The sequence below is a fragment of the Stomoxys calcitrans genome, chromosome 2, assembly GCF_963082655.1.
Source record: "Stomoxys calcitrans chromosome 2, idStoCalc2.1, whole genome shotgun sequence".
In the NCBI taxonomy this organism is placed as follows: Eukaryota; Metazoa; Arthropoda; class Insecta; order Diptera; family Muscidae; genus Stomoxys; species Stomoxys calcitrans.
In genome coordinates, this window is record NC_081553.1 from 6,611,986 (window position 1) to 6,627,494 (window position 15,509).

General features: G+C 34.5%; 1 protein-coding gene and 1 long non-coding RNA gene across 3 annotated transcripts in view; both read left to right on the top strand.

Moving 5' to 3' along the window:
- The first annotated feature begins 293 nt into the window (after nucleotides 1-293).
- Nucleotides 294-1,268, top strand: LOC106083334 (uncharacterized). The gene is made up of 2 exons (XR_001220629.2): nucleotides 294-435; nucleotides 506-1,268. It is a non-coding gene; the product is annotated as an uncharacterized LOC106083334 (long non-coding RNA).
- Nucleotides 1,269-3,333: 2,065 nt separating this feature from the next.
- The window catches only part of LOC106083333 (elongation of very long chain fatty acids protein 7), a 38,713-nt gene continuing 26,537 nt past the window's right edge, over nucleotides 3,334-15,509 (top strand). For both annotated transcript variants that reach the window (XM_059361940.1, XM_013246273.2), the window contains exon 1: nucleotides 3,334-3,496. The gene's annotated coding sequence lies outside the window, so the exon portion shown is untranslated. The remainder of the gene's footprint in view (nucleotides 3,497-15,509) is intronic.

Sequence of the window (15,509 nt, forward strand, 5' to 3'; positions counted from 1 at the left end):
ATACCCCGAAGATGGGAGGTATTCATTTTGCCATTCCGAATGCAACACATCTAAACATTTATTTGCGACCCTGCGATAAATATGTGTATTATTGAGGGTTGTAAAATTTGAGATCATCGAGCCCTATCCGAAAGGAGAAGGCCTAGATATAGACCTAATTTGGCCGATTAAACATGGTATTGACTAATAAAAAACTTTTCAAACAAGGTGTTAATCGCTTTAATTATTTTTGACATTGGAATCTGATTTTTTTGTGTCATGGAAAATTATTGGTAAAGAAGGCATGTGTTGAACATATTTTTAATTGTACAAATTAAATTGTTATATTATAATACAAATTGTGTGGATCTAAATATTTTAAAGCAGAACAAATTAGGATGTGAACAAATGAAATAAATGCATTCCAAACGAACTCATTTAAGAACATGGAAGAAGGTAAACGTAGTATTTATAAATATTTTTTATTTTAATATGTTATTATCCCTATATTGGCCTGGAAAATGAGACTGATGATCGGAGATAACAATAACATCCATGACGATAATGAGAGGACGCCGCCGGCCCATTAACCGCATCAAACCGTAATTTTTTGTCGGGAAGCTTGTTGACGAAGCCATTCAGTCAGAAATGCATTTAATCGCTGAAGCACTTGTCGTTGAGGCCACTGACTCCGAATTTCGGTAATAAATTTTAATAATTTCGACTCGTTGTTAGCTCGTATATCTGTCTATTATGAAATGGCAAACCTTACTGAAGAGAAATATCGAAAGGGGGCAAAATGTGGCGTTGCATGCTGTCTTGTAACTGCTGGCTTTGAAAGAATCGAAAGAGATTGTTTCCAAGATGTCTTTCATCGTTCTGGCAGTAAATGAAAAAAAATGGATGGTATCAATTCCCACGTATCAAAATATAACGGTTGCGTTGGCATGATGAAGCTCCAGCGAAGAATTCTTTTGAAGGCGATCACGGTGGTACACGCAAGCCGGACGACCAAAAGGTCGTTTTTTACTGTTAAAAACCACGTACTACGTCATATTTTATTGCACACATGTGTGAAGACCTTTCAACCTATACAACTTTTCGACAAAACACAGAAAGAATCATGAAAATATCTTTACCATCTGGTTTTGATAAAAGTAAAATTTTGAAAAAAGCCGTCACCATTACACATGAAATCCGACAGCCTTTGTTACGCAATATACATTATTTTAAGAGAAATTTCTATACTTTCCAACGATTTATACTATTAAACATTTCCTTACTCGAAATCTATCTTCCATAAATTCCATCCAGACTTCACTTAGTTAGGACGGGACCAAACGGGGCCTCCGTTTTTGTAGCCGAGTCCAAATGGATTTTGACATTACTGGCGAATTTCATAGAAATCCGGACAGATTTTGATAAAGGTTCCATTTTGATATAGGTCTCATATTGTAATTAGAAAATCTTTCTGCCTAATTTCGCATAAATCGGTTAGCAATTCACAGGTCACGTAATTGTAATATAAGACAAAATCGGACGAAATAGTGTATGGGGGCCATAAGCGTTGATAGGCCTCAGGGGGTGGGATAAGCACCCCTCAGAAAAGCTTTAGCCCCTTCCCCCCGAATTTAAAATTTTTTGTTTCCGACAAAATTTTGTAATTTAAAAGGTTCCTAATAAACGTACCCGCACAGAGAAAACTTGGCTGAGTACGCTAATGATGGGGGCTATATTGGATCTGGACTATTTTCGACACAGTTGTAGATAGGTAAGACATACGCATTTCACATGCCGAACTTTTTTCCTATTCCGAAATTTGGAAGTTTGGGTTTTATTGGAACTATATCAATTGATCTTGATCAATTGATAAGCTCACTAAATAAATGATTTGTTACAATGATGCTGGTTATGCAAAGTTCGACAGAATTTTATTTTTTGATATTACATTACAACTATGTCTTTTATAGGCTAGTAAAAATACATGTTTTCACGCTTACATTTTGAAACGGTACAAAAATCTCAATCATAACGTAAAATGTTTATATATTTTTTTCAAAGGTAATGAGGGAATGTCCTACTGAATGAAATCAGAAAGTTTTTTTACTTTAAAATCTATTATCTAAACAAGTAAGAGCGTGCTAATTTCGGCCCGTCCGAATCTTATATACTCTCCAAAATGGATCGCATTTGTCGAGTTCTATGCGCGGTTACTCTTTTTAGGCAAACAAAGAATATTGAATAAGAACTGTTATGCTATTGGAGCTATATCAAGTATAAGAATTGCGCCTTGTAGGGGCTCAATCGGTTTATATGGCAGCTATATCTGGTTATGTACCGATTTGCACGATACTTACCACAGTTATTGGAAGTCACAACAAAATACCGCATGCAAAATTTCAGCCAAATCGAACTAAAGTTCGGCGCTCTTTTGGCTCAAGAAGTCATGATCCTAGATCGGTTTATATGGCAGCCTTATTAGGTTATGGACCAATTGAAACCATATTTGGCAGAACTGTTGGAAGTCATAACAAAACACTTCTTGCAAAATTTCTGCCGAATCGAATAGGAATTGCGCCCTCTAGAGGCTCAAGAAGTCAAGACCCAAGATCGGTTTATATGGCAGCTATATCAAAACATGGACCGATTTAGTTAAGACATGACGATCAATAATATATAAATACTTTATGGGGTCTCAGATGCATATTTGGAGGTGTTACAAACAGAATGGCGAAATTAGTATACCCCCATCCTATTGTGGATGGTATAAAAAGGGAGTCAAGAAAAAATTTCACTAAGAGCGAGTATAGTACCAACCTTATGACTTACATAAATTTAAAATTTTCATTAAAAATTGGAACTCAAAATGCCTGTTTCGTTTGCAAAATTTTTTTATCAAAACAACCTGGCAACCATGCAACGCCATCATTGTGAGAATCTTCTGTTTGTATAAGGCGTTATTTGCTTGACTCAAATTAAACCACAAAGCCAGGTAGAGCAGCATAATATGTATATGTTACACATAATTAGACATACTCACACAGCATGCAAGATGTTCGGTGTCTATGCCCATCGGTTTGAATGTAAGTACATAGGTGTGTATGTTCGTGCATCTAAGATTTTTGTGGCGAGGCAGAGAAAACTTAACGAGTGACGAGCCAGCCGTAAGTTGCGATGGCGACGGTGGATGCCCACCAACAGCCTGAGCTGGGTTGAAACCCCTGAGAACACGAATACTTCACAACGCCATCGAGCACCGAATAACCGAATAGAGGAAAAATAGTTGTCAAGTATTGAGTTTTGCGCTTTTGGGCTTTGCAAAAAGCAAAACTTTTATTTATAGATCCCTCGTTCGCGATCAACGTTTAGTTGATGTCTTCTTGGCACCATTGACGGTTAAGAACCGAAAAGAATTACGGGGTTGGAGAAAAAGCATTTGATTTGAACGGAAACGGATATACAAAATTTTAATTTTAAAAACGATACACGCACACACACACATTCCCATACACACAAAGTGAGTTGGAAGTAAAAATTTAAACCATGTGAAAAATGCGATATTAAAAAAAAAAAAAACTTGAAACTAAAAAAGACAAATAAGTTGTGATATAAAGTGCCGCCTACAAGTTTAAAAGAAAACAAACCAATTTGAATAAAAATGTGGGACCATGCTTTTTTTAAATTCCAGCAAAATTGTGAAATATTCTTTTTTAATTCCATATTGGATCAGCCAAATTTTTCATATTCGTTGTTGCGTTTATGTTGGTGCCGTCGTTGCAGCCTTTAAGCACAATTCACTTTAAATAACTCATTTTCTGGTTGACCTTAACCCAAAGCATTAACTAAATTTTTTACACAAGAATGTTTCTGCGCTGCTACCATTGCTTGAGGTTTTCAGAAAAGATTTAATGCAATCAATACATCTACTGTGCGAATGTTTTAAAGAAAATTAAAATAGAAAAAACCTTTCAAAATTCATTTGTGTGCTTATCGACGTTGCTGCTATTATGCATTGTGTAGCTAAAAATTATTGAAAATTTTACTTAGTTTTTTAATTTAAATGTTTTTCTGAAATTATTAATTCTTGACCAAAAAAATAAAAAATAACAAAAATCAGATGGATTTATACCGAAACTTTAATTAAAGGAATGTTTTCACATAAAAAATTAAAAGCACGTCATAAAATGAGCAACATATCACATTGAGTGCTATTCAACTACTCTTGGCTTTAAAACATATGATCATTCTAGTTCAAAGGTCCAGTGCTCTGATACGACCTTCATAACAATTCTCAATTTCAAATTCCATTTTCAAAATGAAAACTTCAAACATACATATATTCGCATATAGCGTCGCATAAATAATAAACTGCAAACTAGTCGTGACATACATTTAACTTTCTGCAACCCTACATTATGCCGATTCGAATTATATCGGTATTCAATGAGAGTTTAGGCGTATTCAACACGGGACACTAGGTTTTAACGAAACTATGTTATTTGAATTTGGAATAAATTATATATTCCCACAAAACTTTCATCAGGGGCAGAGGTCAAACATTTTTTAATCAAAAAGTGTTGCTCAATCCAAGTTTTAGCTCAATGATAAGGGGATTTCTAATATCTTTTTAATAAACGTAGAAATTCGAAAGATATTTCTTAACTTTTGATATAAAATAAGCGAAAACATTTGGCCGGACTTACATACCGTCCACCATTGATTACCGTGTACAGGTTTAATAAGAAAAACTTTTTAATGTTTAATTTAATATTTCCATATTTCATTTACACACACCTTTCATGGTGCACCAATCGGTAGATCGTTCTAAATGGCAACAATAATCAACTTTGATCCGATGTCGAATACAATTTTCCATTTCAAATGTTAATAACCGTCGATAATAAATGCGAACTTTATGGTCTCAGTCTACATGACAGCTGTATGCAAATATGGTCAGTTTTGGATCACACATGTCAAGTGTAGAAAGGCCTCTGGGTGATGGGGTAAGCACCTTCCAAAAAAAGTTTTAGCCCTCCCAGAATTTCAAAAATTTAATTGTTTTTGATAACATTTACTAATTATGTCGCTGTTCAAAGGGCTTTAGCCCCCCAGAAAGCTTTGCCTTTGTGCTTAGACAAAATTGATAAAGAAAATGATCAATCAATATCAATTATTGTCTACAAACATGACCAAAGCAAAAAATTGGTTATTCAACCACTAGATTTACTGCGGCAGGATTTTTATTTTTCAAGGAAAAGCTTCTTTCGTCAATTGGAAGCCATTGTTCTTTGGCTGTTGTTCTCCTTGTGTCTGCCACAAAAAAACCTTCTTTGAAGACGATATGATAGTGTTGCTCCGATGGATAAAAATGCAATAATCGAAAATTAAATGAAAAAAAAACCCTTTAAATAAGAAGATAAAAAAATATTTATATTTGAGATTCCCCGTCAGCTAATCGATGTTTCGGTACAATTTTTTTATTTATTCCAATTTTTTTTTATTTTTCCTAAAAATTCAAATTTTGGTTATGTAGGCAAAATGGATTTTTTTTTAAATTGGAGTAGCAAAATAGATTAAGATCTTAAAGAGGACATAACTGAAATCTTAATTGAAATTTTCAGCAGTTTGGATCTAAAATGGGCCGACTTGGACCGCCCTAATTCTTTTTCAGTGTTCGGTTCTTCAGTCCTTTATCAAAAAAAGCTAAATTTCAGCTGCACGAACTTGCTCCAATACAATATTTTTATTATTTAGCAAAAACAAGTAAAAGCGTGCTAAGTTCGGCCGGGCCGAATCTTATATACCCTCCACCATGGATCGCATTTGTCAAGTTCTTTTCCCGGCATCTCTTCTTAGGCAAAAAAGGATATAAGAAAAGATTTGTTCTGCTGTTAGAGCGATATCAAGATATGGTGCGGTTAGCACCACAATTAAATTATTTGTTGGAGTCCTGTGTAAAATGTCAGCCAATTCGAATAAGAATTGCGCCCTTTTGGGGGCTCAAGAAGTAAAATAGAGAGATCGATTTATATGGGAGCTGTATCGGGCTATAAACCGATTCAGATCATAATAAACACGTATGTTGATGGTCATGAGAGGATCCGTAGTACAAAATTTCAGGCAAATCGGATAATAATTGCGACCTCTAGAGGCTCAAGAAGTCAAGATCCCAGACCGGTTTATATGGCAGCTATATCAGGTTATGAACCGATTTGAACCTTCTTTGACACAGTTGTTGAAAGTAAGAATAAAATACTTCATGAAAATTTTCAACCAAATCGGATAGGAATTGCGCCCTCTAGAAGCTCAAGAAGTCAAGTCCCCAGATCTGTTTATATGACAGCTATATCAGGTTATGAACCGATTTGAACCACACTTGGCACAGTTATTGGATATCATAACAAAACACGTCGTGCAAAATTTCATCCCAATCGAATAAGAATTGCGCATTTAGAGGCTCAAGAAGTCAAGACCCAAGATCGGTTTATATGGCAGCTATATCAGGTTATAAACCGATTTGAACCATACTTAGCACAGTTGTTGGATATCATAACAAAACACGTCGTGCAAAATTTCATCCCAATCGGATAAGAATTGCGCGCTCTAGAGGCTCAAGAAGTCAAGACCCAAGATCGATTTATATGGAAGCTATATCAGGTTATGGAGCGATTTGAACCATACTTGGCACAGTTATTGGATATCATAACAAAACACGTCGTGCAAAATTTCATTCCAATCGGATAAGAATTCCGCTCAAGAAGTCAAGACCCAAGATCGGTTTATATGGCAGCTATGTCAGGTTATGAACCGATTTGTACCATACTTAGCACAGTTGTTGGACATAATAACAAAATACGTCGTGCAAAATTTCATGCCAATCGGATAAGAATTGCGCACTCTAGAGGCTCAAGAAGTCAAGAACCAAGATCGGTTTATATGACAGCTATATCAGGTTATGGACCGATTTGAACCATACTTGGTAAAGTTGTTGGATATCATAACAAAACACGTCGTGCAAAATTTCATTCCAATCGGATAAGAATTGCGCACTCTAGAGGCTAAGATCGGTTTATATGGCAGCTATATCAAAACATGGACCGATATGGCCCATTTACAATACCAACCGACCTACACTAATAAGAAGTATTTGTGCAAAATTTCAAGCGGCTAGCTTTACTCCTTCGGAAGTTAGCGTGCTTTCGACAGACAGACGGACGGACGGACATGGCTAGAACGACATAAAATGTCACGACGATCAAGAATATATATACTTTATGGGGTCTCAGACGAATATTTCGAGTAGTTACAAACAGAATGACGAAATTAGTATACCCCCCATCTTATGGTGGAGGGTATAAAAACAAAAAAATTATTTTTTGCCCCTTTTTAGAAACAGCTTTAAATTGAGTTAAACTAAAATGTTCGCCGGAAAGTTCTACTATTGAACATAGACACCGGAAATCAGATAAACGGAAAACACAAATGAGGGTTAAACTCAAATCAAGAGATTGGTTAATATGGGAGCTTTATCAGGTTATATACCGATGTGGACCATAATTGATGGAGCTTTTGAGAGTCATAGCAGAAGTCATTGTCCAAAATTCCAAATCTGATAATTATTGCACCCTCTGGAGGCTCAAAATGTGACATCGGGAGATCGGTTTATATGGGAGCTATATAAGCTTAAAGGTCGCATCAAATTATTTGCCAGTAATATCTAAACATGAAAATTTCAATAGATTGTTTTATTAGTTCGAACACTATCTTGATTATGAAAGAGGAACGAACGGAAATATCTAGAATATATTAGGGTGGGCCAAACACGCTTATCAATGGGTTTACAAAATTGTAATCGATTTTGACGTTAAAACCCAGAAGCTCAATTTTGATTTTGGACCTAATTAGAATTCGTCTAATATATAATTTTTAGGGTCGCAGATCTATATTTCAAGGAGTTACAAGCATAATGATAAGTACTTTAAATAAGTTTTTTCAACTTTATTTTCAAAGAAAGAATTGTGGTCTTACCAAGATTAAACGGAATAACAGAGGGTTACTATGGTGGAGGGTCACCTTTGGAATTTTTCCACCGTTATGTTATGTTTTCATATATTTGAACCAATTATATACCACGATCCTCAGATTCGCTCTTTAGTCTAGTACTGATTTTAAGCATTTTCCTTCGAACTGTTTAATTTGTTCATTTGTGTTAAATAACATTCATTCCTTTAACATAACGGCAGTGGTCACAGTAAGTTAGACATAAAGTTAAGAGGAATTAGGAATGTAGATGTAGCTTCGAAAGTATAATTTAAAAAAATTTGCAGGATATAGCATTTGATTCACCGCATCATATGTTCAGTGCGGCTGTGATACACGGACAACCCAGCAAAAACTTGGCAAGTGCATGTCATTATATTTGGCATGTAAAATAATGGATAACTCATTATCCTTAGATTTACCAGCTGCTAAAATATAACGAGCTATCAACAGGAATACCATCTGTGTTACCGGTAATACAAATGTCATTACATACAACATTCGATGAAGCTTAAGAATAAGCACTTATTTGTAATAATAGAAAAAATTATTATTATAACCTTGGTATAAAAAAAAATGGCATTTAGAAACTGCGGTCAAAATTATCTCATACCCATGAGTGCTGTCCGTTACAAGGTTAAGCTCAATGATAAGGGACCTCGATTTTATGATTTTATTGCAAAGCTACACCACTTAGAAGCACTAGGAGGGAGTTAAGTACTGTGGCGTTATTAATATAAAAAAATATTTTTAAATTTTTCTACCTCCCCACAAATCCCTTGATTGTTCCGCATGATGTGGGCGTAATTTTAAAGAAATAAAAAAATTAAAAATAATTTTGCTGGTCCGAGATTCGAACTCGGTACCCATGTATTGTAAAACTTCTGATGTACGCTCTATGCCACAATACTACTAAAATCACTCCCATGTGTAAGAATATTGTGTATATAAATAGAATATGTCAAACATAAACGCAAAGGCATGGGCATGGGGAAAGGCGCGAACATGTTTGAGTCTAAGTAGTTATTTTTAGCAACGTTCAACTAAGATAATGTCATTATTTTTTGACAACTTGTATGCTTAGGCAAAAGTACTTATTTCTGAACTATTGGTATGCTTGTGCGGAAGGACTTTCCTCCTAGGACATCGCCATGTAAAAGTAATTAGAAACGATGCCTAAAAATAAGTAGTTATTAGTTTTTGAATGAACTTACCTTTCTGGTTATTTGGTAATGAGAGTTGTTGCTGGGAAGCGTTCTTTGGACCTTGCTATTTAGCAGAACACTAGGTAAAATTAACCGTTAGGGGATGCTAAAGGGTTGTATAGGAAAAAGTGATTTGCTGTTATATCCATAACAGAAATATTTATGAAATCTAATTTGAACTACTAATCATATGAAAGTAAGGCTGCATAATTTTAAGCAAATTTTTGATTTAGAACTTTTAAAATTTCAAATTTTAATGTTGTTTTTAAACGAAAACTTATTATGGTATAAGTAAATTTAAATTCTTACTTAGTTTTTTGTTCCCTACAAAATTTGGTAATGGAATAAAAACGAAAAATAATAGGCTATTAAACGACTATCCACCATAGTTATTAAGGGGGTTATAAAAAGTGAAATACAATAAATAAAATTATTATAATGTTATTATTCATTTTATGACTTCCCGACATTTAAAAGCCTAATTGATAAAGTTTCGAAGAAGTTTTGATATCTATTCTCGAGTATAAAGTATTCTGTTAGGACAAAACTCTTGCCAAGGTTGAGTTGAATGAATTCAATGGAAGTTTAGTGCTTAAAACCCATCTATCCATTCTGTCTCAAGAAGTCTACGAATTATATTTAGTTTTGCACAACTTTATTAAGAACACTGTACCTCCTTTTACAAGTAGGAGTATAATTATAGCTCTAACGCCAACGAAGCAAACATAATAATTGTGTGATTAGTTCTTCAATTAAAATGTCCCATCTTTTGGATGAAAATTTGAATTTTTGTTCTCGCCTTTGAGCTGTGTGGGGTATTGTTGAAGTGGTTTTATCTATGGTTATATGTGAAAATTGTGTGTTGTCTTAAATTGGCCATGAAAATTTAATGGCCAATTTTGTTTCTTTATATCCACACCTGCCATATGTGGCTATGATTTAAATTGTCTCTTTTTTACTTCTTTTTAACAAAATGAATCATATCTGCTGAGAAAACATAGCATCTTTTACTCAGCTCATTTATTTGTCTGTTTTTTTTTTCAAGCTGTGGAGTTCCTTAGATGTTGCAGACCTGGGGTAGTGTTTTGTGGTTTATTCGCTTTTTTGTTGTTGTTGGTTGTTAATGAGCCGGTTTCATTTCCATTCCAAGTTGCGTTTGTGTAGTGTGAAAATTAAACATTTGTCATAGTTGGCCGGACACAACTGATTTGTTGAACATTTTAAATTACTTAAATGTATTTACTTTCAATGATTGAGTCAATATTTGTTGCCCTAACGAAACACCGATAAACTAATTTTCCCATTAGGGTTAACTCTAAATTATGTTTTTATTCTTAGATTGAAACGCATTTTTTCCTCCTTTGTCTTAGGGGAATCCCATATAAAATTATGTATGCAAATTATTCCAATGAGAGAGAATGGACGAGACAGACGGATTTCTAATAATGAATTTGAAAATAATGTTAATTTCTATTCAAGAGATGGTAAACATTTTCGACCTTTTATTTAATACACCCAGAGAATCATGTAGAAAAACTAAAAAAAAGTCCCACAACTTTATTTTAGTCCTGTCCAGCGCAAATCGGATGTTCTGGATACAATTTTAGTGCAAAGTTGTACCGGATACTTATCGATATTATGTTATAACAGATATTAAACGAATGATCGTAATTTAGATTATTAATTTGGAACATTCCACTAAGGAACAGTGGCAAATTTCTTACATATCAATGAGTGCAGTCCTATTCAAGTTAAGGCTCAATAATAAATTGTATGACGAATTGAATTATATACTACTAAAATATGGAGGCCACCCTAGCGCGGAGGTTAGCATGTCCGCCTATGACGCTGAACGCCTGCGTTCGAATCCTGGCGAGACCACCAGAAAAAGTTTACAACGGTGGTTTTCTCCTCCTAATGCTGGCAACTTTTGTGAGGACTATGCCATGTAAAACTTCTCTCCAAAGAGGTGTCGCACTGCGGCACGCCGTTTGGACTCGGCTATAAAAAGGAGGCCCCTTACTGCCCGGACTGCACTCATTGATATGTGAGAAGTTTGCCCTTGTTCCTTAATGGAATGTACTTATTATTTTGGCTATATTTGCACTTATTATTTTGGCTATATTTCTGGACGAAACTACTAAAATGCCCATACTGGGAAACGATGTTTGCAAAATCAGCATTTATCGGTCAATCAAATAATCCTTGGATATAGCAAAAAGGTTTTTGCATGTATAAAGGGATCACAAAAATATGTTATCAAGTTGGGGGTTTCAGATTTGCATTTTAACAACTCGTTTAACATCTTTTTCGTAAAAAAATTACAGTATTGAACTTCACATTTCATTTCATTCATTTGAAACGCTTCTACTGTAAAAAGGACTTATTGCAGTTTAGCAAGATAATTTGAAACATTAGGCTAAATATTCTTAAAAGCAATGGAAAAATTGCATTTTTCACATTTTTTTTGATTTGTAACTCGTTAAACATTTAGCTGCAGAATCAAACCTTGGCACATAATGCGAAAAAATATAGTAAATTTGTTGAAATTTCAAATCTGGTAAGAAATTACCGTGATCAGTTCGGTTTTTGGAAACTGGTTTTTCGATTTTTGAACTCCATATACAAATCGGTTCCTTGAAAATTGCCATTTCTCGGATTAACCGGTTTCTTACTAATGGTTCATGTCTAACCATGTATTGTGATAATTATCACTTTTATTTTATTTCATTTAAATTTTGTTTTGCGACATTTTTCCTCTTTGCTTTAGAGGAAAAGTCTTAGAATTATGGAAATTCTGTCTTTAGGGAAAATTCTGTCAATATTTTAGCTATAAAGAAATTTGGCCAAATTTTTTTACTTTGTAGAAAATTAAATAAAAATTTGTTCTTTCGAAAATTTTTATCGAAATTTTTCATCAAAGTTTGAAAATAAAAACTTTCGCATTCATAAAAAAGTTCATTAAAAGTTTGTCTTTATAGAAAATTTCATTGAAGTTTTATTTCATCTCAGGTTATGAAAAGAGGATATGATGGTCGTCTTTTATCTTCATCTAATGTTCATTTATAAAATTGCAAAAGATCTACATTTATAGAAAAAATAACAGTTTTTTTTAAATCTTAAACCGGTTTTTTTGGACACGATATAACATATCTCGCACATAAAATGATGTTTTCCAGCTAATAATTAATTTTGAAAATTGGCCCACATATGCCCTTTAGGCATCCCAAACAAATTTTTGTAGGACCGAGGTGACCAGTTGACCAAGGGCCTTAAAATTTTGCACCTTTATCCGTTTACAACTGCCAGCTTTATTTCCACAAATGTCGAAAGGGGGAGGGGATAAACACCGCAAAATAGGTTTTCTGATATTCTCGTTAGGATTTAAATCCAGGCGTTTTAAATTCTAATTTGTTTAAAAATTCGGTATGTCAAACCAGAATCGTTATTTAAGAGACTCTGGAATTATAGTCTTTTTGGACCTCTGGTGGGTATTGAATTTTAGCATATCATAATATTCCACTAAAATGTTCGCTAGAAAATTCTACTATAGGCTCCTGAATACACCAATCTCTAAAACTTAACGTATACGCTGGAAATCAGTAAAATTGATAACACATTTTTGGGAAAGTCGTACGTGAAAATAAAAGACGTCTATTGATTAGAGGAGTCTAACCAAAAGACTGGTTTAAATGAGACTATAAAATTATATACCAATTTGAACCAAATTTGGCACGTTTCTTAAGAGTCTTACGCACTTTAAGATCTTTAGAAGTCATATCGAGAGATAAATTTATATACCAATTTCAACCAAATTTGACACGTTTCTTAAGAGTAATAGCAGAAGTCATTGTGTCTTAAGAGTAATAGCAGAAGTCAATTACGCGCACTAGGATTTCAAGAAGTCATATCGAGAGATAGGTTAACATTGGAGCCATATAAGGCTAAAGACCGACCATACTTTTCGTAGTTGTTGAAAGTCATACCAAAAGTAATTTTTAAAATTTTAGTCAAATCGGATAGAATTTGTGCATTCTAAGTGCTCAAGAAGTTTAATCGGGAGATTGGTTTATATGGTAACCATAGCAGGTTACAGACCGATTTGAACCATAGGTTAGGTTATAGTGACAGTCTTTTTAAGACTCACTTAGACAACTTTAAGTTGATTGTGACATCACAGTAGCGACAGACCATGGCCTTTGGTGAAAATCGAATCTACGACCCCTGCAATGGCAACTCGGCACGCTACCAACTCGGCACACTACCAACACAGCACACTACCAACTCGGCTACCGGGGCTCCTAGATTTGGACCGTACCTCCGATTTTCCTATATTAAGTTCAAATATACATCTGTGCATAATTTTGGAACTCTATGTTATTTTCTTTGATTTTGCGGTTTTTTAAACCGCATCATCTCATAGTCAAATTCCAAATGCTTAAAGATGCATTTTAGAGTTTATTTGGTGTAATCAACGGTATAAAAAGCTATTAGACAAACAAAAAATCGCATATATAAAATCACCATTGTCATTGTCGTCGTTACTCAGTCAGGTGTCTAATTACACTGGCAGCCAGTTTCTGATTTTTAATGTTATAAGTGACCTTGACAAAGTGGGACATTTATACATTCATGCATTCCTTCAACAATTGGTGGAATAGGGTTTACGCATTCCGTCTCGGTCAATGGGGAGTGCGAAAGAGGCTTGGAAATATGGAAGTTTACAAAATATGTATTTGTTGGAAAATTTTCTATTATAAAACAAAATAAGAGTTTCCGATAATTATTTTAATTGAGAGTAGAATGAATTCTGCATTGGGATTATTCTTCACCTTATATAGGAGGAATAATTTAAATTGTTTTTGTAAAGCTTTTCACATGGAATGTTCTATTTATATAGGTTTTAAGGTTGCGAAGTGAAAAGACATGTGGATTGAAGTGCAAATAAGACCATTAAAGAAAGGCAAAAGTCTGGCGGAACCGACTATATAATACCCTAAACCACGAGTCTACGTTCTCGTTTTAAATATATATAACCTATGTCCAAATCTAGGCAGACTTAAATTTTGTATACCTATACGAATATTTAAAATTGTCTAACGAATTGTGGCTACTGGAGACTTAAAAGCGTATATCGGCTAAAACATGTATATGTGAGCTATATGTAAATGTGGGCCAATTTTGATGGAATTGTACACGCATGTTGGGAGGTCAAATGAAATACCTCATGCAAAACTTTGTAAAGACCGGGCCAAAACTGTGGCTTCTACGGCTAAAAATTCCATATCCGTTGAATGATATATATGTGAGATGTATCTAAATCTGAACCGATTTTCATGAACGTCATATAAAACACCGCACGCCAAATTTTGGAAAAGATCGAAGCACAAATGTGGCTTCTACATGCTTAAAAGGCCATATTAGATGAAAACTACAATATATATTGTGGCTTCTATATCCTTAAAAGGCCATGCCAAAAGAAAACTATATATGGAAGCTTTATCAAAATCTGATCCGATTTTGATAAAATTTCGAAAAAACCATATATATATATATAAATATATATTTGGGTGAAATTTTGGAACGTCGTATAAAACAACTCACGAAAAATTTTGTAACGATCGGACCACAATTATACCTACCTCAATCTTAACAGTTTGACAGCTATATCTTAATCTGATACGATCTTTTTATACCCACCACCGAAGCATGGGGGTATATTCATTTTGTTATTTCGTTTGTAACACATCGAAATATCCATTTCCGACCCTATAAAGTATATATATTCTTGATCAGCGTAAACATCTAAGACGATATAGCCATGCCCGTCCGTCTGTCTGTTGAAATCACGCTACAGTCTTTAAAAATAGAGATATTCAGCTGAAACTTTGCACAGATTTTTTTTTTTGTCCATAAGCAGGTTAAGTTCGAAGTTGGGCTATATCGGACTATATCTTGATATAGCCCCCATATGGACCGATCCGCCGATTTAGGATCTTAGGCCCACAAAAGCCACATTTATTATCCGATTTTGCCAAAATTTGGGACAGTGAGTTGTGCTATGTCCTTCAACATCCTTCTTAAATTTGGCCCAGATCGGTCCATATTTTGATACAGCTGCCATAGAGACCAATCTCTCGATTTAAGGTCTTGGGCCCATAAAAAACGCATTTATTGTCCGATGTCGCCGAAATTTGGGACAGAGAGTTGTGCTAGGCCCTTCGACATCCGTCTTCAATTTGGCTCAGACCGGTTCAGAATTGGATATAGCTGCCATATAAACCA